Below are 22,914 nucleotides of genomic sequence, written 5' to 3'. Positions count from 1 at the left end.
CTACCAAGCCAAGATAATTTCATGAGACTCGTGAATTTGGAGAAAGAACCAAGGGGGCACACAAAGTATGGCTGCCATCCTATTGTTTGAGCAGAACACACAAACTATTGGACATCAAGAAGTCAAGAGGAGCATGATGCAATGGCGATGAAAATGTCTAACCTGCCTGATTCCATAGTACATGGTAAATGGTCAAGCTAAGCAGGGCCCCATTACTCGTACCAATAATCGTACCCATGAACATTATTATGGGTATGTGTGTGAACAGCTTCAGCTAGAGCAAGTTGTTCAGTCATTCAGTTATGACTATAATGGTTGATGGTTAGCAGAAGTCAGGCATCAAGGAATAAAGAAAGGACACTCCAGGTAAAATCCTGCATGAACTGAGTAATTCACTGTTAATTAATATATATATATATATATACAGTAAATCCAATACAACTGGTGCACTCTAAACTGTCCTCAAATGCCTGGGTGCCAGTCAACACATTAGTATAGCAGAAAACTAACAAACCGCACTCCAAGGACTTCGTGTCTCAAAAGCCAAGTAAAAGTTTATTCTTGCTCAACGTTTCGGCGCTCCAACTGAGGCCGTCTTCTCCTGAAGACGGCCTCAGTTGGAGCGCCGAAATGTTGAGCAAGAGTAAACTTTTACTTGGCTTTTGAGACACGAAGTCCTTGGAGTGTGGTTTGTTTGTTTTCTGTTTTCCCTATATATATATATATATATATATATATATATATATAAATATATATATATATATATATATATATATATATATATATATATATATATATATATATATATATATATATATATATAAATATATATATATATATATATATATATATATATATATATATATATATATATATATATAAAATACATGTTATTTGTGGATCCAGTATCTATTTAATGTATTTGTCTGAAAGTCAAGCTAGGTTGATTAAGGCCTGGGCCTTATATCATGAATTGGGTGATAGTATTTGAGTCATGTTCAAAACTATTAGACCACAGTTTCTAGACCTACAATAAACATGTTGCTGGCAGAATTATGGATCCATTTGGGATGGATTCTCTATCACTGACTGATACTGAAGACCAGAAAAGATATCAGATCACTTTAGATTTAAGTGAGTTTGGACTGAGGCTGTGATGTGCTCAATAAAAAAAACATAATGACTGATGATAATAGCAACAACGATTCTGCTACAACCTGGACTGCACTTTAGGAAAATGCCATGCTTTGTATCCCACAACAATGATAACTTAGCTAGGAAAAAAGCTGATGCTAACTTCATAAACATAACAACGAGGCTTTAATCAATGAAAAAGGCTTCAACTACAGTACTTTCCTCTAACCCATCTGCAACTCAGCCAGCCAGTGACGTCCATAACAATAATTAACATTTTTTTGGCTTTCAGAAAGGAGCTGGAAGAAAAGGCGCTGATTCACATTGATGAGTGGGCTGTGGTTAATATTGTTATTTGTTTTTGTTCTGAAAAGTAAAGCAAGCATTTTTTTTATTTCCAAGCACTAGTACAGACTTCCATTAAGACAAAGCGTGTGAAAATCCAAGTTTTATGGCAATGCCCTGTGTACCCAAATGATGTGTGTTCAGTCATGTAGATATAATAACTGTTAATTATCCTTTCAACAAAAACAGATTTCATGTTAGTGGCTGCAGCCATCCTTTAACCTCTTTATTTACTAGGAAACAAGGAAGATGTTACAAGCACTATTCCTCTTTGCCATGATGTTTCTTATACAGGCATGGGATCTGTTACCCAGAAACCCGATATCCAGAAAGCTCCGAATTACAGAAAGGACATCTCCCATAGACTCCATGTTATCCAAATAATCCAATATTTTAACTATCTATTGGGTTTTTTAATGTTTTCATGATTTTCTAGTAGACTTAGGGTATGAACATCCATATTGTGGATGTTATCTGGAAAACCCCAAGTCCTGAGCATTCTGGATAACAGGACCCATACCTGTATAAGATGTTAGACTACAGATATTAGAACTGAAGTCCCTGTGCCAAACTACAGCCCCTAATAGTCACTGATAACTCAACCACAGATAAAGAGTTGTAGGCTTACTCAAAAAAATCCATTGAATAGCTAGTAAATGTACAATAACAGAAGATGGTCATCGGATAACATCAGACTCCAGTAACAAATTTGTTAAGGTCAATTGCCAATGGAGCACTGAGAAACTTTGGGCATGACGCTTTCTGGAAATGGTTTTCTGGATAAGGGATCCTATAGTTGTATTAATATAGAGAGAGAGAATTGTGTCTCATTTTTGGGAACAGGGGAATACAGAGCCTTGCCTGTGTTTACTAGCAAGTATCTATGTGCGTGTTCCAAAAAGAAATATGTATTTTTAACTATTTTAGAGCTATATAGGTCATAGAATATACAATGTCAGCATCAAGGTACCCTAGTGCTAGTGCCATTGATTATATACATGTGGCTTTATCTTTCATAAGTGCCAGGCAGCAGGTTTATAGGAGACATACAGAGTGCCGTGCTCAAACAGTGCCAGATATGAAAGGGTTTAATGCAATCTTCAGGGCTTTTTTTCCACTTGTTTAGATGACCTAATCTGTGTAGTTATTTTACTGCTATTAAAAACAAGAGGTTATGTTTTATTTTCAAGTGTATTATCTTTCACTGTTATTGGATCTCTCTGGGAAACATGCAGGCTCTGTATTATTTACATCGCGATACAGAGACAACACCTTCCCAGCTTTATTTATCAAGGTAGGATAAGTGGGAACAATATAGGAATGAAAAGCAAATGTTCAAGGAAAACAAAATCATCCCTGATACCTGTTTTTAAAAGCATATTTTTTCTTTGCATATAAAAAGCACTAAGCTTGTTTTGAGAATAAGCATAAGCTTGCAACAGAGCAATTTACGGAGACACACCTAGGCGTCTGTACTTAATTCACATAAAATCATAATATGTAATAACTCCCAAATCTCATATGGCCATATGGTGAACGCTTTTTGGGATCAGTTATTTAAGTACAGCCTGGGTTATGAACACAATTTTCGCGAAAGATTCGGCCTAATACCGAACTGAATCCAAATCATAATTTGCATATGCAAATTAGGAGTGTGAATGAGAAAACAGTTTTTACTTCCTTATTTTGTGACAAAAAGTCACACGATTTCCCTCCCCAACCCTAATTTGCATATGTAAATTAGGATTCGGTTCAGCCGGGCAAAAGGATTCAGCCGAATCCCAATCCTGCTGAAAAAGGCAGAATCCTGGCCAAATCCCAAACCGAATCCTGGATAGAGCAGAATTCAGAAGATTTTGCTGAATGTTTAAAGGAAAAGTATAGCAAACATAAATTCTGCTACTACATGAAAGATTGCCTATTAACATTTTTAAGATTTTAACATTGTGACTGACCCAAGACAAGACAAAACAGCCATTAGCCTTACAGCAGAAGTGCAGGAGCAGCTATACAGTTAGAAAACTGCTTTATACTCCCTTAAGATAAATCTCATGCAGCATCAAGGCATGTGTTTTGTGTGTATGTGTGGGTGTATTTTATCTTAATTTTCTATTCAAGGTCTGAAGGGGGGTTTGGTATCTGGGTGAGGTACAAGTGCAACAAAGATCTGTGTATTTTTCTCATTTAGTGCTGGTCAAATTTCTGTTCCTTCTTCATTAAACTGATGATAATCGCAACACAAGCTCAAAAAATGAAATATTATATACTGTATGTTACTCATTAAATGCCCCTCAGGGTAATTATTCCTGGCACTATGCAAACCCCAGTTTTCTCTGGAAAAATCTATCCCTTCCCCCACGCTTCCTTCCCCAGTACTGTCTCTTTCTGTTTAGGTCTGAAGGGATTTAGGTCAATGCTCAGCAAATTTGTAACAGTGTGAGCTTTGGATGGGGGAGAGAAAGAACCTTTAACCCATTAATTTCTGTGCCAGGTTTGTAGGGGGGGGTTCTATAATGGTGAGTGGAATATGTCTGTAAACACAGTATGCACAACTCTGCAGCTTCAGTTTTCATTATCCATGCAACTGCTCATAACTGACCTGCCAAAAGTGCCATTTGCCTTGAATAGTGTCATTGCTCAGAAACACTCACTGCTGCGTTTTCATGTGATCCCGCATGTGAACCGGCAGGTAAACTGAGATTTAAATGCTATTCAGTGGAAAGGTATTTTAAGGGTTTGTCGCCTGATGCCTTGAGAGCATTATTTACCATGAGCAATAGTCACGGGGTGGTTGGATTTAACTATGGCTAGTTTATTTGATATTATTATTGTTATCATTAATGTATTTATAGAGCGCCAACGTATTGCACAGCGCTCTATATAAGATTCAAACGTGAACAAAAATCAAACAACTAGGAGGCTGATGCTTCTTCATTATACAAGAGTAAAGCTAAAAAGATTCAAAGTGGGTTTCCAATATCCTCTGAAGTACACAGATTTCCAACTATTACCAATTAAAGAACTCATTCTAAACCACAAAGTTCCCTCCCAGAATTTACTTGGTTCCCCTAAGAAAAACATAAAAAAAAAACGTAATTGATATTAACCAGCACCTCCAACTGTAGTAGATTCTTTTTCACAAGTATATTTAGTTTTTCTTATAGTTTTTAAAATGTTAATGAATTATCAGAGTGCTTCCTCAACCTAACAATTTTACTTTACCCTTACATGGGTATGAACCTGCAATATAGACAACAAACATAAACATACAAAAGAATATATTGTGTGGAACAAAGCAACATTATACATAGAAAGGCATGAAACATACACTGCCTAGTGGTATTGTTATTGTTGGTACTGCTTGTAAGTCTATATTACAATTCCCTCCGTTCCCACTCTTTCCAGAGATAGCAAGTTGCTTGCTGATATTGTTGCATAGCATATTTGGGACCAATATATGAATTAAAAAGTGTCAGAGAGCCACTCAAGTATGAATACAGTTTCTTGGGGATGCCAATTAATGATTGTGATTGGTTACTTAGTATCCCCATGAAGAATGTTAGCCTGCAGGAAGCTCTGTTTGGAGTAAACCTGTGTGTTAAAATGGGCACCTGTTTTGACCATAAGCCATTGTGGGAGACACTATTGGGGTGGTGAGAAAAATGCTGTTGGGGATCACTGGTCTACTGGATTTGTTATAACAGTGATGGTTTCCAGAAAACTGCCCTACAACATTTAGCAGGTGTTTTCTAGTATCTTTAAGACACTAGCAATGCCCAATGAGCCTGTCTCTAGCTGGACACCCACCCACAGCTGGAACCCCACTTACTCCTCACCATATATCAAGTAACATTGTTTGCAAGGTAATGAATGCACAATCAAGAAATCCAGTTGAATACCAAATCCTCATAAAATGAAATATATTTATATTTGAGTGTACCTGTGCTGATAACAACATGTTGTTCTATGTTATCCACTGCAAAAAAAAAGTCACATGACATTGAGGGTTTTGAATCTATTCTGTAGAATATTGTGGAAATAATCGTGGGATTTTGTATGCATACTGCCTTAATTGTCACTGTGAATTTCCTGAGCTTAGCTGAGAACCAAAGATTGCCCAACGTCACTTTTCCAAGCATTGTGCAGAACTTGGGTTAAGCCATTGATTTAGCATAATTGAGTTGCTTCCTACCAGGCGGTTCTGTAATCATCAAGCTAAACATCTGCTTTGGAGTGAAAGACACAGAACTGATTGATTATCTATCACTTCTCAAGCGATTATATCACAATGGGGACTGATTTATTCCTGAATTCCGTTTTGTTCCTGTGACCACCCTTTTCCTTTGCATTTGTTAAAATTAAAAAATCCAAATCACTGCTGCCAGAAGGCCACTTAAAGGGATACTGTCATGGGAAAACATGTTTTTTTCTGCAATGAATCCATTTTTCAAAAGAGCAAACAGATTTTTTTATATCCAGTTTTGAAATCTGACATGGGGCTAGACATATTGTCAGTTTCCCAGCTGTCCCCAGTCATGTGACTTGTGCTCTGATAAATTGTGGTCACTCTTTACTGCTGTAATGCAAGTTGGATTGATTTCACCCCCTCCCTTTCCCCATAAGCAGCCTAACAAAAGAACAATGGGAAGGAAACCAGATAACAGATCCATAACACAAGATAACAGCTCCCTGGTAGATCTAAAAACAACACTCAATAGTAAAAGCCAAGTCCCACGGAGACTGATTCAGTTACATTAAATAGGAAAAATAACAGCCTGCCAGAAAGTAGTTCCATCCTAAAGTGCAGGCACAAGTCACATGACTGGGGCAGCTGGGAAACTGACAATATGTCTAGCCCCATGTCAGATTTTAAAATTGAATATAAAAAAATCTTTGTGCTCTTTTGAGAATTAGATTTCAGTGCAGAAGTCTGTTGGAGCAGCACTATTAACTGATGCGTTTTGAAAAAAACATGTTTTCCCATGACAGTATCCCTTTAAGACAGTAATGAAATGCTGAGAGCAGCTATAGGAGAATAACAAGAAGGACAAGTCGATTCACCTAGAACATTGCTGACTCTGGTCCATTGTTCAGGCACATTAAGGGTGATTTTGACCCTTCTCTCTGCATAATGAAAAAGAATGCAAAAAGCAGGAGGATGAAGAATTGTTTTTAACGTATATACATACAGTAATATTGGGCATCTTGCAGTTACATTGAGTAGGAGAAACAACAGCCTGCCAGAAAGCCTTTCCATCATAAAGTGCTGCCTCTTTCTAAAAGCACATGACCAAGATGGCTGCCTACACGCATATTACAGCTAAAAAAAAATGCACTTGCTGTTTCAGGAATGAAATTTTATATTGTAGAGTGAATTATTTGCAGCGTAAACAGTGTAATTTAGAAATAAAAACGACATCATAACAATCATCCATTTAAGGGTTCTGCAAATAATGTATATGTTTGATTTTATGAGAACAAATGAAAAAAAAACCTCACATACAGGGTAGATAACATACCCCACAAGCTCATAACTCCTGCTCTATGCAGCCTTTTTCCTTTATCGGAGAGATCTGTATGAAGATGAAGGATGGATCGGGAATAAGGAGACATTCCTGGCATGCTGGCTAGAGTCGATTTTGTATCAGGTATTTGCACCATGCCTGTCCATCAGCTCCCCGCATTAATATGAATGGGAGCTTTAACCATGTACTCGTATCATATTGCTGGATAGGATTTGCACAGCATTATCCCGGAACTTTGCTGCATGCGGACTTGCCTGCTTGTCTTTCATCTTATTCTAATTGCCTAGGAATTATTTAAATATATAATCGCCCTGTGAATCCTTTAACCATATTAAAAAATGCTAAATACAGAATGCTGCAATAAAACCAAAGGATAACCTTTCTCACACATGGTGAACAAACTAGTGGTTCTGTGTCTTTGCTAAATCAGCAGGTTCTGGGTCTCCAATCCACTTCCCCTACCACAATGATGTCTGCATTCTCTGGCTTTTTATTGACATTACAATTGTTTTAAGTACAAACTCTGCAATGGGATCAACATATTATGAGGTGTATTCAATATCCCCAGTTTTAAAGGGATTTATAAGAACTGTATTTGCTGACTCTGGACACTTTACTACTGAGAAACACATCAGGGACATATGTGGGGCAACCTAATAATAACGTTTGAGTAAATATATTACAAGTTACATATGTAACCATGTAGGATGGAATGTGAAATCTTGTAGGACCAAGCTCATAATAAATATGTGAGCAAAGTGCACTGGAGTGGACCTTCCCACTAGACAAATACAGTGAGTGTTTAAATAAATCCCTTCTGCATATCAGTTCTATTCGAGTGCACCTATTGAACACGTCTGATATGATGAAATACAGCTTGTGCAGAAACCTTCCCCTCCCAAGGGCAATTTATATGGAAGCATTTGTACACAATGTAATTAACACAAAAGCTAGAAACATATCTGATGTCCAGCAGGATTAAAAAAAAAACAGATTTGTTTAGCATCATTCCATGTGCAGACCCAAACTGATCCCCAAAAGTCTTGATTATGAACTTTGAAAATACTATGGGTGTTACTATTTTAACATATAGAGAAACATCTGAGATAAAGAGAAAAATAAGAGGTGCCAGTTTTTCCCTGGGGGGGGGGCAAGACTAACGCTAGTAAGTTTGTATTATTATCAATATAATAATTATTAACATATATTTATAATGCAACAACATATTCTGCAGTGCTGTACAAAACTCTAGTAACCAAAACTATCAGATTACTTAACAGTCACATTTACAAATTCTGTCGGAAGAAAAATTGATACTGTCCTCATCAGACGGGCCTCCATATGGTATTTTTTTTACAACAAACAATAGTTTCAATTTATATCAGGAATTAATGGCATTGCCGGGTGTTGGCAATAAAACACATTCAGCTGGCACCTTCACATTATTTGCTATACCAATGTGTGTTGAAACACAGTAAATCATTGATAAATGGAAACAAAAACATTAAAATGCTGCGAATACTTCTGAATTGCACCATTTGATCTTTACTATATTTGCCCATTTATTACTGGTGCAAAATTACACTGCTGGAAATCTCTCTGGATTTCTTGGATTGATATAAATCTACCCATGTATTTAGGGGCAGATTCACTAAGGGTCGAATTTCGAAGTTAAAAATACTTCGAAATTCGACCCTCGAATTGAATTCCTTCGACTTCGAATATCGAAGTCGAAGGATTTAGCGCTAATCCTGCGATCGATCGATCGAAGGATTTTTCGTTCGATCGAACGATTAAATCGTTCGAATCGACCGATTCGAACGATTTTAATTCAACGATCGAAGGAAAATCCTTCAATCAAAAAAAGATTAGCAAACCTATGGGGACCTTCCCCATAGGCTAACATTGACTTCGGTAGGTTTTACCTGCCGAAGTAGGGGGTCGAAGTTTTTTTTAAAGGGCAAGTACTTCGACTATCGAATGGTCGAATAGTCGAACGATTTTTCGTTCGATTCGTTCGATTTCGTTCGAATTCGAACGAATTTAACCAATTCGATGGTCGAAGTACCAAAAAAATACTTCGAAATTCGAAGTATTTTTCATTCGAATCCTTCACTCGAGCTTAGTGAATCGGCCCCTTAAACTTGTATCCAACTCTGTCTCACTTTGGCAATCAAGAGTATATAAGAGTAATCTACACATATTATCTAATGAATAATATTGTTTCTACAAACACAGAACAAAACTGGTAATACAGCAATACACAGAGATTTGGTAATAACAGTAGTCAGGAGTCTAGGCATATAAACTAACTCATCTGCCCCTCCACTGAATAATACACTATTAAACATCTCATCTTTCCATATTCAAAGCCATCAGATCCCTATAAGCAGAGCTTGGGCAGCACAGCCTCAATTGCAGTTAGGCTTACATTTTAGGAGAATGCCTAACTACTCTTATTGATACTTACAGCCGCCAAAATGTGAGAATAATTTGCAAATAATTATCTTGTGGTCAGAACTATAGCAAAGATTTATATTTAACTTTGTTATGATGGGAGAGGGAGAGGGTTCAGGCAACCGAGAGGTGGCAATCAAAAAGAGGCCTGATGATCAACAGGGTATGATAGCAACAGAAGTTGGTCAACAACATTTCTCAAACTGATGATTATACAGTTCTGTATGAAAGCATTGGCACATGTGTTTTGTATATATAGCCAGCTTCAATCAATGCCCTACTGTTGGATATAGCCATCCTCGGGACTATAATAGGGACCTCAGCTATATAGGAATTGACTATTCATAACTAAAAAGAAAGCAATAGATTTACTGGGAAAACATGAAGAAACAATATGAAAACAGCACAAGATTTCCAAAAGAAATGTTATTTGCTTTTGCGTTACTGAAACGGTGGTTTCTACACAGACTGGTTTTCCAAAGTATATTGGCATCAAATACATAACAATAATTAAAGAACCTCTTCCACGTGGAATAAACAGTTGAATAAAGTTAAAGCTGTTTTCCTGACCATCCTTGAACTTTAAGATCTGTCTGTAATGTGGCCTGTAATGATTTGGCTCAAATAAAACCGTAACAAAACAGCTAAAAAGTTGACACTTTGGAATGGAAAAAGGTTACCTTTAAATTAAATTAAATCAAATCAGATGTGCAACGCGATCATTTCTGGCTGCTATATTAACAAAAACATGCTGGCCATTATTTAAGGAATTCTAAACAGTTCTGTTTAAAGAAATGAATTCTAAAATAAAAGAGAATTAATCCTTAAAATACACATATGATTCTGTTTTTCCAGGAAGCAGAGATACCATTTTGTTTTTACATGAGTAACGATGAAATTGTCCTGATTTTGAACCTTTCTAAGGTTCCATTTATGTTCTAAGCCGGGTCAGTACTTGCATTTCTAGTGTCACAGAAGCTGATTAAACCAACAAATAAATAGTAGAGGTGCTCATACACAGGCAAACGGGGCACAGTATCCATTCGAATGGATGAATACTGTACAACTGACCATGCACTGCATTACTGCCTTTCTATTGATCCACTTGTTTGGGCCAACAATGCAATGGCTGATAGGTTCAAATAACATTTTAAACTGGTTTAAATGACATCTATGGTAGTGGGATATTAAATGGGGGTGGGGGGACCACAATATATGGCCAGTCTGATGGGGCATGCATGTTTACATTCACTGATCCACTTGATGGGCCCACATGACAACTTACTACTAAGCGCATTCAGTTCAGGTTGCCTCATGATGAACCCATGCAAATGCTAACAAGAGTGATCCAATACTTTTCCCTGTTAACAAACAAATGTAGCATGTGTGAGGCAAATAAGGAGGGTTCTGCATTGCAAATTCCATGTTGCTGTGCCAGTATCACTTTAAAAAAACAGCATTTCTGCCAATTTGGAATTTAAGGAGCCGATTCACTAACTTCGAGTGAAGGATTCGAAGGTAAAAAACTTCGAATTTCGAAGTTTTTTTTGGGCTACCATCGAATGGGCTACTTCGACCTTCGACTACGACTTCGAATAGAAGGATTCGAAGTAAAAATCGTTTGACTATTCGACCATTCGATAGTCGAAGTACTGTCTCTTTAAAAAAACTTCGACCCCCTATTTCGGCAGCTAAAAGCTACCGAAGTCAATGTTAGCCTATGGGGAAGGTCCCCATAGGCTTTCCTAAGTTTTTTTGATCGAAGGATATTCATTCGATCGTTGGATTAAAATCCTTCGAATCGTTCGATTCGAAGGATTTATTCATTCGATCGAAGGAATAATCCTTCGATCGTACGATCGCAGTATTTGCGCTAAATCCTTCGACTTCGATATTCGAAGTCGAAGGATTTTAATTCCTAGTCGAATATCGAGGGTTAATTAACCCTCGATATTCGACCCTTAGTGAATCGGCCCCTTAGTATATAATATCGTGCATAAAGCTAAATTTTATCTCATTTAACACTTAGCACTTAAACATGAACGTTACTGTATTTTTTATTTTATTCCACGCAAACATACTTATATACAAGCAGCACTGGGGATTGAGTCAAATCCCACATATGAAAAGATTTTAGCAGTGAAGAGGGCCACACATTAAATTACTTTGATTGCAATTGTCTGGCACACAAACTTTCCATGAGGTCAAACATCCATGTTTATTTGGCTCCCCTTTAATTAGAATAGTTCTAGAACTGCTGCAGAATTTGAAAATGTACATCATACAGTTTAACAATCTGAACCTATGAAACAAATGTCTCTTGATCCGCCTAGCCTTGGTAAACTATCTGCACACTGAACAGAACAGGGGAAGCTTAAGGTTATGTATTGTGTTATTCAAGGCTTACAAACTGGAAGGTAAAATACCACAGGGTTAGTCAAAGGTACATCTCACTGACGTCTGGAATTCATGTTCCACACATGATCGAGCATTTGCGAAAATAAATGGCTTAAACCCACAAGCTCATTCATTCTCTTCTCTCTTTTTTGTCTGAGCTGCTTTTATTTTTCGTTTTATCAGAGTGGAATGTAGTCTGTCCTTTGTGTTCTTTAATTAAATGTTAAACTGGAGTTGGAGAGAAATTTAATCAGGCGAGACTGGTTCCAGTGAGACTTCAGTGCACATCCATATGTCTTGCTTCTATCTGCAGGGGTTGAATCTGCCGGCCACTCCATTCCATAAAACTAACGCAAGGGCATAAAATGGACAGTGAATGGTGGATGGAAAGATACGTGCTCTTGAAATGATATTTTAAGGGCTTTTTGCTAAATTATGCTAATATTATGTACACACAGACTTGCTTAACAAATATGTTTTAGGGTCAGATATATTTAAGTATAGGTATAGGATCTGAGTTTTTCCAGGTAAGGATAATTTGGATCACAATACCTTAAATCCAGTGTCACACTGGGACACCAGGGGTCCACCCAAAAACCTTAGATCAGGGGCCCACTGTCAGTACTATTATTCTTCCTCTCCTCACTCAATCTCTCCGAGTTTCTTTTCTTTACCCACTATAATCTATTATTCCATCTATTTAGCCTCTTTGTTCTCATACAAATAGGGAATGGCCATGAAATAGACCAAATGTCTAGAAGTTGGAGGGCCCACTGACACCTGGGCCCACCAGGAGTTTTCCTGGTATCCAGGTGGGCCAGTCCGACACAGCTTAAGTCTGTTAAAAATCAATTAAACATTCCGGGAATTTGGAGCTTTTTGGATAATGGGTTTCCTGATAACGATCCCATAACAGTATATGTAAAAGCAAACAATTCTAGTAAGAAAAGGGTTTTGCACAGACCCTGCTTTCCCATAAACAACAACCCAAATACCCACCACCATCCTGAAAGGCCCTGCTCCCCCCATACCTAAGCACAGAATAGTCTGGTTGTTAAGCTGTTATAGCTGGAGAAAAGGGCCTATGTTTAAATGACAGGTTTACTGGGGAAACAAGAAGGATTCCCTGGAGGTTTCATTTTTTTATGATTGCCCAAAACTTTCCTAGTAAATTTTTAATGAATGGATAGGCTTAACAAAGCTGATAAATTCCTATGGGATGGTTTTGCTCAATTGCGCTGACCACTATCACCAATGCAAATCCCATCTCCCCAATGTAAAAGAGAAAGAAATCAGACAATTATTTGTCACATTAAAACCAATCAATCCAACAATAAATTGTTAACACAAAATCATTTCATTACAGTCTGTTGCAGAGTTTTGTTACTTGCAGGTTCAAAGTTACATAAATAAGGGATATAAACGCGCAATGGAACTGGATAAACACTCCTTTCTATATTTACAGTGCTGGAGTGAATATTATGGTCAGTATAAATGTTAGCTTTAGCGAAATTGGGCCTTCATCAATTATTTACTGCAACAACATGCCACTAATGAAATAAAATTGTTGTAGCATTCAGTGCTACATTATTCTGAAAGTGTTTCTTATAAAATCTCAAGAGTGTCATTGCTTTGTTTAATGGTAGGTTCTGTTTTGTGGCTCAGGAATAATTTTTTTGAAATTCAGATACAATTCCAAGGCGTCCACAGTTGATCAGAGCAGGCTGGACATGTATATTGTAAATTATTGTGAGGTTAGTGGGCAACGAACAGTCATGCATTTAAAGATTTTTCTTCCGACATTGGTCAGAAAATCGATCGGGCAGGTTAAAAGATTTTCAATGTTCACAGTGAAATTTATCCATTGTCCAATTGTTTGAAGTGCCAAGCAGGCAGCTACCCACAGTTTTCCTGGCTTCAATTAGACAATATCACTCGAAATAGTCTTTTTAGTTGATGGACAAATCGTACATTTAAACGATCGTTTCAAGATAAGCTTGGTCTTACGATAACGAAAAGATCTTTTAAAAATCTTAACATCTATGGCCACCTTTAGGTTTATCTTTTCCTTTACCAAACTAAATCAAGCAACTACCATGGTATTTACACTCCACTTTTTCTTGGCATTCCAAGATGAGATGTAAAAAGAGATTCAGATAGAGTTACGGATATTATAAGCAAAGTCATCCAAAATTGCTGACAGATATGTATTTTGAGTCTGGGTTCTGTTTCTTTATCAGGATGTAACAGATATGATCAATATGCACTGTCAGTGTAATTTCCACTTGTTCTTCCTATGCGGACAAAAATGAAGAACATAACATAATATCACCGATTATGTATATTTGTGGCTTTTATTTGTACGGGGAGGCACACTGATCAAGGGTCGATATTGGAATTAATGTGAGTTTTTTTAAAATCCCTTAAATTCGATTGAATTTGTAATTCAACTTCGGGAAATGTATTCATAAAACCAAATTGTTAAAACTCAGCTGAATGTTACAGATCTGAAAACTCGATTCTAGTTTCTTGTTCGAAAAAAACTTGAATGCCAGGAAGGTTACAAGCATCACCAAATTGACTTATACAGTAATTAGGCAGGTGGCGAAAACTATGATAAATCTCGAAATTCGAATTGAATTAAAACTCCTATCGAGTTTGGATAATTCACAATTCGAATTTGAGAGTTCTGACCAAAAAATTTTTTGAAAATTTTAATTTTTAATTTGATCCTTAATAAATCTGCCCCCTAGTATCTCTAAATTTTCTGTGTTGAAGTTATTCTTGGTTGGATATAAATCTGGTTAGAATTCCTTAGTTTATAATGTGATATATACAAAAAAAGCTTCAACAGATATAGGGCCATATTTAATTAGATGAATTAGCTGAATTCTCCAATAGTTGCAGGGAGATCAAACACAAATAATTAGCATTTAACTTAAGTTTTCTCCCTAAATGGCAATTGGGGTGCCCTGCTTTTGGGGCCACCTTCCAACTAAATCTCTTAGTGAATGCCACCTTCTCCTTAATTTGTCAGTGAACTCCCATAAGGGCTTGATTTAGCAGATCTGTAATATTTAGTAGCACATTTTTTTGTAATTGCATGTTTTTATTACTTTTTTTTGTACTTGTGAGATGGAAACAGTAACTGAATGTATAATTAGTTCCCTCTTGCTTTGTCTTCAAGCACCTATGAACAAGGTGCTGAGTTTTGTATAAGCCTCCATTGTACCCAGGCTCTCTGCTCACAACCTTATGACCTCTTATAGTCCTAAGGGATCATTTACTTTTATCCCAGGAAGAAGTGCAAGATAAAAACACATAGGAAGGCCAGTATTTTTTTCCATTAAGGGCGGCAGCTCTAGATGCCAGAGAATGGGCACAAATTGGGCAGGTGATTGTGTGCCTTCCTGTCCTGCCCCATTGAAATAGAGCACTGAAGAACTCAGCAGAGGCCACGACAAATCTGCAAAAAAATATTTAAAAAAAGATATAGACATTGCGATAGCTTAATATTAAGTATGCATGTGTGCTTGATAAATGCATGGTAGTATGATTCTTTGCTTTCTCAGTTATGTGGCTGCCTTTGCAATAGTCTATTTTGGTCAAAATAATATTTTTCTAGAAGGTCAACATCTGGAAAATCTTAGAAACAGATACGAATCCAGATATTGACTATAGTAAATTCACATAAGGGTATATTTATCAAAGAGTGAAGTTAATAGTGAAGTTCCGCCACTAGAGTGAAATTCCGCCACTCTCCATTCATTTCTATTGGATTTTTATAGGCGTATTTATCAAAGGGTGAACTTTCACTTCACCCATTGATAAATACGCCTTTCAAAATCCCATAGAAATTAATTGAGAGCTGCGGAATTTCACTCTAGTGGCGGAACTTCACTCTTTGATAAATTTACCCCTAGGGGCACATTTACCTAGGGTCGAATATCGAGGGTTAATTAACCCTCTATATTCGACTGCCGAATTGAAATCCTTCGACTTCAAATATCGAAGTCTGGGATTTAGCGCGAACGATCGACGGAATAATCGAACGATTCAAAGGATTTTGATCCATCGATCCAAGGATTATTCTTCGATCAGAAAAACCTTGTAAAGCCTATGGGGACCTTCCCCATAGGCTAACATTGGCCTCGGTAGGTTTTAGGTGGCGAAGTAGGGGGTCGAAGTTTTTTTTAAAGAGGCAGTATTTTGATTATCGAATGGTCGAATATTCGAACGATTTTTAGTTTGAATCGTTCGATTCGAAGTCGAAGGTCGTAGTCGAAGGTCGAAATAGCCAATTCGATGGTCGAAGTAGCCAAAAAAAACATTCGAAATTCGAACTATTTTTCCTCTATTTTCCTCTATTCCTTCACTCGAGCTTAGTGAATGGGCCACCTAGTGTCTACTTAAAGTGGACTAAATGGAAAATGTACTAATTCACCCTAATCCTTAAAATGCAATACAGAAAGAACAGGAGTGTTGGATCTAGCTACAGATTAGAATGATAAAGTGGCTACAGCGATGGTGCTTGGGGCAAAATAGGAGTTAAAATGAGGGGCTGAATTGTAAGATATAAAATGTTACCAGGTAATTTTACAGCACAAGGACAATAGTTTATACTTGATCTTATTTTATTTCCTGAGCTATGTCATTATTGTACATTCCCATACGGTATTTGTTTGCATTTCACTTGTTCCCAAATCTGTTTTTACACCTGCAGGTTAACAGAGATGTATCCCAAATAACAGCAACTGTGCCCGCCCCTAACTGTCCTGAGATAGTCAAGCAGCTGAAATGCACAGTCATAACAGAAACCACAAACCAAAATCTGAAATAATCTCTGTGTGAAACATCAACAGTGCAATTCATTCTACACCACTAATGTTCGTTTCCTATTGCTTTCAAAGTTTCAGTCTGCATTAGTGTTTAATATACCCAGACCACAGCTTGACTCACAGTTAGACTAAAGCTGGCCATAGACGTTGAGATTTTTAAAAGATCAGATCCTGATCGTGAGACCACGATCTTCTCAGAACGATCGTACGATCATACGAATTTACCATCAACTAAAAAGACCAATTTGCCAGGAAAACAAAGAGGAGCTGCCTGCTTGGCCCTGCAAACATAGATAGATTGCACTGGGACCGACAAAGATTTTTTGACCTGGCCGATCAATTTCAGATGTCGGCCGAAAAATCGTAAGATGTATGATCGTTCGAATACCACTAACCGCACGATAATTTCGAAGGATCGGTCGGGCTTCCCTAAAATCGGTCGTTCGGCAAGAAGAATCGTGGCGTCTATGGGGAGCTTTAGTCTGACAAGTGATAGGAGTGTGCTGTTCATGTCATGGGTGAATAAGGAAAAAAAGAGAGGTGCTTCTCTAAAACCTTCATTGTCAGAGAAAATTCTGCAAGTTAAGTCTCTTCTGCTTGCATGTCCCCCTAAAACTACAAAAGCCTGCAGATCTATACAATAAGGTAAGCCGATTTAAATGCAGTGTTAAGGTGGTCCACTTATTGATCCAAACTGATGGCCACCCCATTTGATAACGGATAAACACTGATATGGCTGAACACCCCATAAAACTGGCTTTACATGTCTCAATTATATTTTCCTATTGTACAATTACCGGTACATGTATGGTGACCCACCAATGTACACCGCAATCCAGCTTTAAGTTCTTACAATACCAAACTCAGAGACAGCTCTAGATTTATGAATGAATACTATTTCGATCACATTGAAAGGTTCTATTAAATCGTTTCCTTCTACTTTAGAAGCGCTGAACGTGATCGGATCTTGGCCCGTAAATCTGATAGTGGCTTTGCTTGCAGTCATGGTGATAGCCATCGGAGCTTGTCAAAACATGAATTAGTAATCTGCAAAGATCTGGAAAGATCACTTCATATAAATTCCATTCTGGTTGGAATACAATAAATCTTCTCCTTTCACAAATCCTGTCAGTGTACTCAGAGCTGTCTTTAGGTGGATGTGAACAGAGGCCTTGGGCTAAACTCTACTCTGATCTGGGGCAGATTAGTAATTCCTTATAGTGGCCAAAGTTCCACTATACACCACAAATAATTGTGCAAGTAAAAGAAATAACCCCTTGGACAATCACAACACATACAATGACAGTTTCTGCCCAGTTTAAAGCTTCTAGCTGAATTATATCTCTTAAACACCCACAGACACCAAAAGACTGAGAATACCATAAGCGCTCCCCCAACCAGGCATTTTAAAAGGAGAACTAAACCATAAAAATTAATATAGCTAAAAATGCCATATTTTATATACTAGACTTATTGCACCAGCCTAAAGTTTCAGCTTCTCAATAGCAGCAATGATCAAGGACTTCCAACTTGTCACAGGGAGTCACCATCTTTGAAATTGTCTGCAACACTCACATGCTCAGTGGGCTCTGAGCAGCTGTTGAGAAGCCGAGCTAAGGGGTCATTGCAAATTATCAAGCAGAAAATTAGGTTGGTCTGTAATATAAGATGATCCTACAAGACTGATTATTAAATTCTGATGTTAGTTGCACTGGTTTCTGTGCTGCCGTGTAGTAATTATCTGTATTAATTACTAATCAGCCTTATATTGTGACATTTATATTCTGGGGGGCCCATTTACTTAGCTCGAGTGAAGGAATAGAATAAAAAAAAGGTGAATTTCGAATGTTTTTTTTGGCTACTTCGACCTTCGACTACGACTTCGAATCGAACGATTCGAACTGAAAATTGTTAGAATATTCGACCATTCAATAGTCGATGTACTGTCTCTTTAAAAAAAACTTTGACCCTCTACTTCGTCACCTAAAACCTACCGAGGTGCCATGTTAGCCTAAGGGGAAGGTCCCCATAGGCTTTCTAATGTTTTTTTGGTCGAAGAAAAATCGTTCGATCGATGGATTAAAATCCTTTGAATTGAACGATTCGAAGGATTTAACGATTTTTCGTTCGATCAAACTATTTGCGGTAAATCCTTCGACTTCGAAGTTAATTAACCCTCGATATTCGACCCTATGTAAATCAGCCCCTATGTGTACTGTACAATTTGAGTCATTCCCTAAACTGAATAACTGAGAGCAGCACAGAGCATGTGCAATGAATCAGCAGAAAAGAAGATGGGGAGCTACTGGGGCATATTTGGAGACACAGATCTTTACTGCTAATGGGTTGTGGTTGCCTTGGGTTGGTACAGAAACCCATAACATAATGTACATCATTTCTAGCCTACTTCTTTAGTTAAACTTTAGTTCTCCTTTAAGCATCACCTGCCCAGAAAAAAAGTACTCTCATTCTGCTCAACCAGTCTTCCTTAAAGCTGCACTGAATATGTATCATTGTGTAGTCAAGCAAGTTTGCATTACATGCTCAGTGCTATCCAAGGGCCAACTGGAAACGCAGTGTTTCCCTATAGTGCAATATGGCCTGGGAGGACTATACATCTGGCTGAAACACAGCTGAAACCCTGCCTGAAAGTTTCTTACCTGACCATAGGCTTAAAATATTAAACAGAACACAAACCTATGCATGTAAAAATCACCAGCTATAGGTTTATATTTTGTATATATTTAGTTTAAAAGAGCAGATTCAGCAGGTCAGATATAAACATAGCTGAAGGACTTAGGCTAGGGCCACACGGGAAGATTCAGGGAGATTGGTCGCCTGGCGACTAATCGCCGCGTCTTTGAGGCGACCAATCTCCCTGAATGGCTTGCTGTTATCTTGCACCCGCTAGCGCTAAAGTCGCCTGCGCCTATTCACACGCGGCGATACGTTTTTCAAAGTCGCTCGAAATTAGTCGCCAGTCGACTAATCTCCCTGAAATCTTCTCGTGTGGCCTAGCCCTTAACGTTCGACCACAAACTTTACTCTGTTCAGTGTGATGTTTACTGACATAGATTTAACATGAATGAAAGGCAGGTTCTTTCCCTTATCTCTGCATGGCTTCACAGTGATTGCATTTCCGAACAGTGATTATAGTTATGGTAATGCGGTGATCACAATCACAGTTATTGCAGTCTGTCATTTTCTTCTTTAGTAACACTGACATTATGTCTTGCCTGTAAATTAATCTCCATTTCTATTAAGTAGGGTATCTTCATAGCTCTTAAATATCCATACACTAGTTATACAAAGTAGCACCTAGTTCTGAACTTATTCCTTTAGTTGGTTTCTATATTCACCCATGTATCCTCTTTCCAGTTCTACACTGATGTAAAAAATGCAGCACTCACATTGACCATACTGACCAAGAAGATAAAATTGCACAATATGTCCAACCATGTGGATGTTTTTCCTTTTATTGTGGTCCAAAGTCCAAAAGAGAGGACAGGGTGTGAGAAAGAACTGAATGGCTCATGGTTTTTCTACCTGTCGCTGCATTAACCACCCAAAAGAAGATGCAACAGGCAGCTAAAGTTTTCAATTGGAATACACCCACTGCAGTCTGGCAGGATACTTGGGGTGAACGATCCGCTACACTTCACGCCACTTCGCCAGGCACAAATTAGTTAGTTAGTTATGCTAATTTACTAAAATGCAAAGTTGCGTCTCAGTAGTCGAACATTTGCGAAGTTTCGCTAGCCTTAAATGATCTATCGCTTGCAGTCATGGTGATAGCCATCGTCAATATGAATAGGGCGGGTACATATATGTCGTATAGATGTCTTTATTAGAGATGTTGGTGCATATGCTTGAAGTGGCCACTTATTATAAATGTCCAAGGGAGCAGAATAAAGACAAAAGAGATCCTCTAATGATCTAGTCATCAGCCCATCCTAAAACAAACGTGGCATGCCCCTCAAATGGTTGGAAAAATGTTAAAACAAAAATCTTTAATGGTCAGGACTTTTGAAGGCAATCCTGCTTTAAAATATGAAAAAACGCCAGCATTTTTTAGAACTTTTATGACTTTTCGGCATACAGGATACGATGTCACTGACATAAGATTGAGGAGGATGTAGCTTCATCTTATCAGTTTGCCAGGTCTAAGGTGGAGAAGGAAACTCTGGAGAAAGAGGAACATTCTGTAAAATTCACATAGGGTTAGTGAAGTCTCTTTAGCTAGAGAATTGCCCTCTACGCCTGTTAGTAAATTCCAATGTCCCTAGCGACGGCCCATTCCCACTTTAGTAAATCTGCCCCTTGGTTTCAACTACTCCATCAAAGTGCCAAAGCATGCTCAGAATCAGGGGCGTAACTATAGAGGAAGCAGACTCTGTGGTTGCAGGGGGGCCCAAGAGTGTAGGGGGCCCAGTGAGACCCTAATTAATTAGCAATTTTAATATATCTTGGTAAAATAGGCCAACTTATAAATATTTTGGGGCCCTAAATTGAATTTGCTATGGGGCCCAGTAACAACTAGTTATGCCACTGCTCAGAATAGCATTTATGAGTAGTTTAAGAATTGGCTCTCTCCCTACCTGTGGCTTTGACTCTCTAGGAGAAAACAGTGCAATTGATTTTGGATATACCCAGGTATGTAGGAGTTTGTTACTACAATCTTTTGTTTATCCTTTTGTTGTCATGAGCAAAGTCGGTCCAGATTTTGGACCTGAAGCTAGTAACCCTGAAATCCTCCACTTTAAAGTTTACTATTATGCCAAATCTTTCTGTGCTCCACACTCTTTTGCCAAACTACTGAATTATAAAAAATGAATCTTTAATTGCAGGCTACCCTGTACAAGGAAACAATACTTCACATTGAAAGTTTAGCAACTGCTAAATTCTCCATAAAAATCTCCAAAAACATCCATAACTAAATCGTTTTGTAGGTATTTTTTGGAAAACATTACAAACATAGTACTGATCTGACTATGAGGAGGACTATAGAGAGTTACAATATACCATAACTTTGATCACTAATTGAACTATCCACTGCATCCCAATATACAGTTTTCTGCAAGGAAATCTCCGCAAGATCCCAGTAGAATCACACAGTTAATAGAATTTTAGGGGTCAACAATAATTTTGCTGTCAAACAAATCAGATAAAATGAAGTTGGAAAGTAAGTACTATAGGTGCAGCACAGAGAACGTGAAGTGAATCAGCAGAAAAGAAGATGTGGAGCTACATAGATCTTCCTTGTTAAAGGACTGTTGTTGCCATGGGCTGGTACAGAAGTCCATAACATAATGTACAGCCTACTTCTTTAGTTAAGCTTTAGTTATCCTTTAAATGCAGTGTTTGATGCTTTTCCTCCACTTTCTTAGCCACCAGACAAAAGAAATGCATACAGGGCATAGGATATAGATGACACAATGCTTTATCATGTGTCCCTTTAGATAAGTGACTAAGCAGCACTGTGTATGGGTAAATGCACAAATGCACTTGTGTGTTAATAATTACTACGTTGCTTGCAGGCACAGCTGCCAAAAATTACAGTCTCCATTAGTACCTCCTTCTGCTGATGAACTAAGGTGAGGAGAGACATGTGCAGCTGAGTCCATCCAAGAACACGTTTCCATTCCCTGGTTACCAGTGCCCATTACCCAAAATATCAAGCAGTTTCATTGCACCATTTGATGAATGAAATCAGTGTTTACTGGGTTTAATATAAATAGAATGCTAGCTTAATATGAATAAGCTGGATTTTCCCGTGTTTGTTATGTAACCTACTGTACAACCTCCACTGAGCATTCCTTCCCTGCATCAGAACAGCTTTCTCTAGTGCTTACTATACACCCACTTCCATTTCACGCAGACTATAGGGCCAATTCTCCATTCTATATATACTCCAGCCAACACACAGCATATGGCATCTCCCAATGTAAGCTGTGCATAATCCGTCAGTTCACAGACTGCCCCAATGTAGACATTCCCTTTTGAATATTCATTCTTGATAACTGAACATTCTTCTGCCTCTTGTGCAAGTGCATGGATGCCTATAAAACATTGCACTAGTGTTTCTCATGTAATATCTTGCAGCCAAAGTGTTAAACATGACATTTGTGTTTACAAACAGAGAAGCATGCTGCATGGCATCCTGCACGAGGAGAGAGGGGAGACACAGCCAGCAGAGGGCTTACAGAGGAGTCATACTG

The 22,914-nt window shown here is 38.0% G+C and overlaps 1 protein-coding gene across 1 annotated transcript in view; it reads right to left on the bottom strand.

Annotated features, from left to right (window-relative positions):
- The window catches only part of znf385a.S (zinc finger protein 385A S homeolog), a 110,940-nt gene that overhangs the window by 86,969 nt on the left and 1,057 nt on the right, over positions 1 to 22,914 (bottom strand). The gene's annotated exons all lie outside the window — the stretch shown is intronic.

Source organism: Xenopus laevis, chromosome 2S, assembly GCF_017654675.1.
Source record: "Xenopus laevis strain J_2021 chromosome 2S, Xenopus_laevis_v10.1, whole genome shotgun sequence".
NCBI classification, from domain to species: Eukaryota; Metazoa; Chordata; class Amphibia; order Anura; family Pipidae; genus Xenopus; species Xenopus laevis.
Note: the sequence above shows the minus strand (reverse complement) of the source record. Positions and strands in the feature narration are given on the sequence as shown.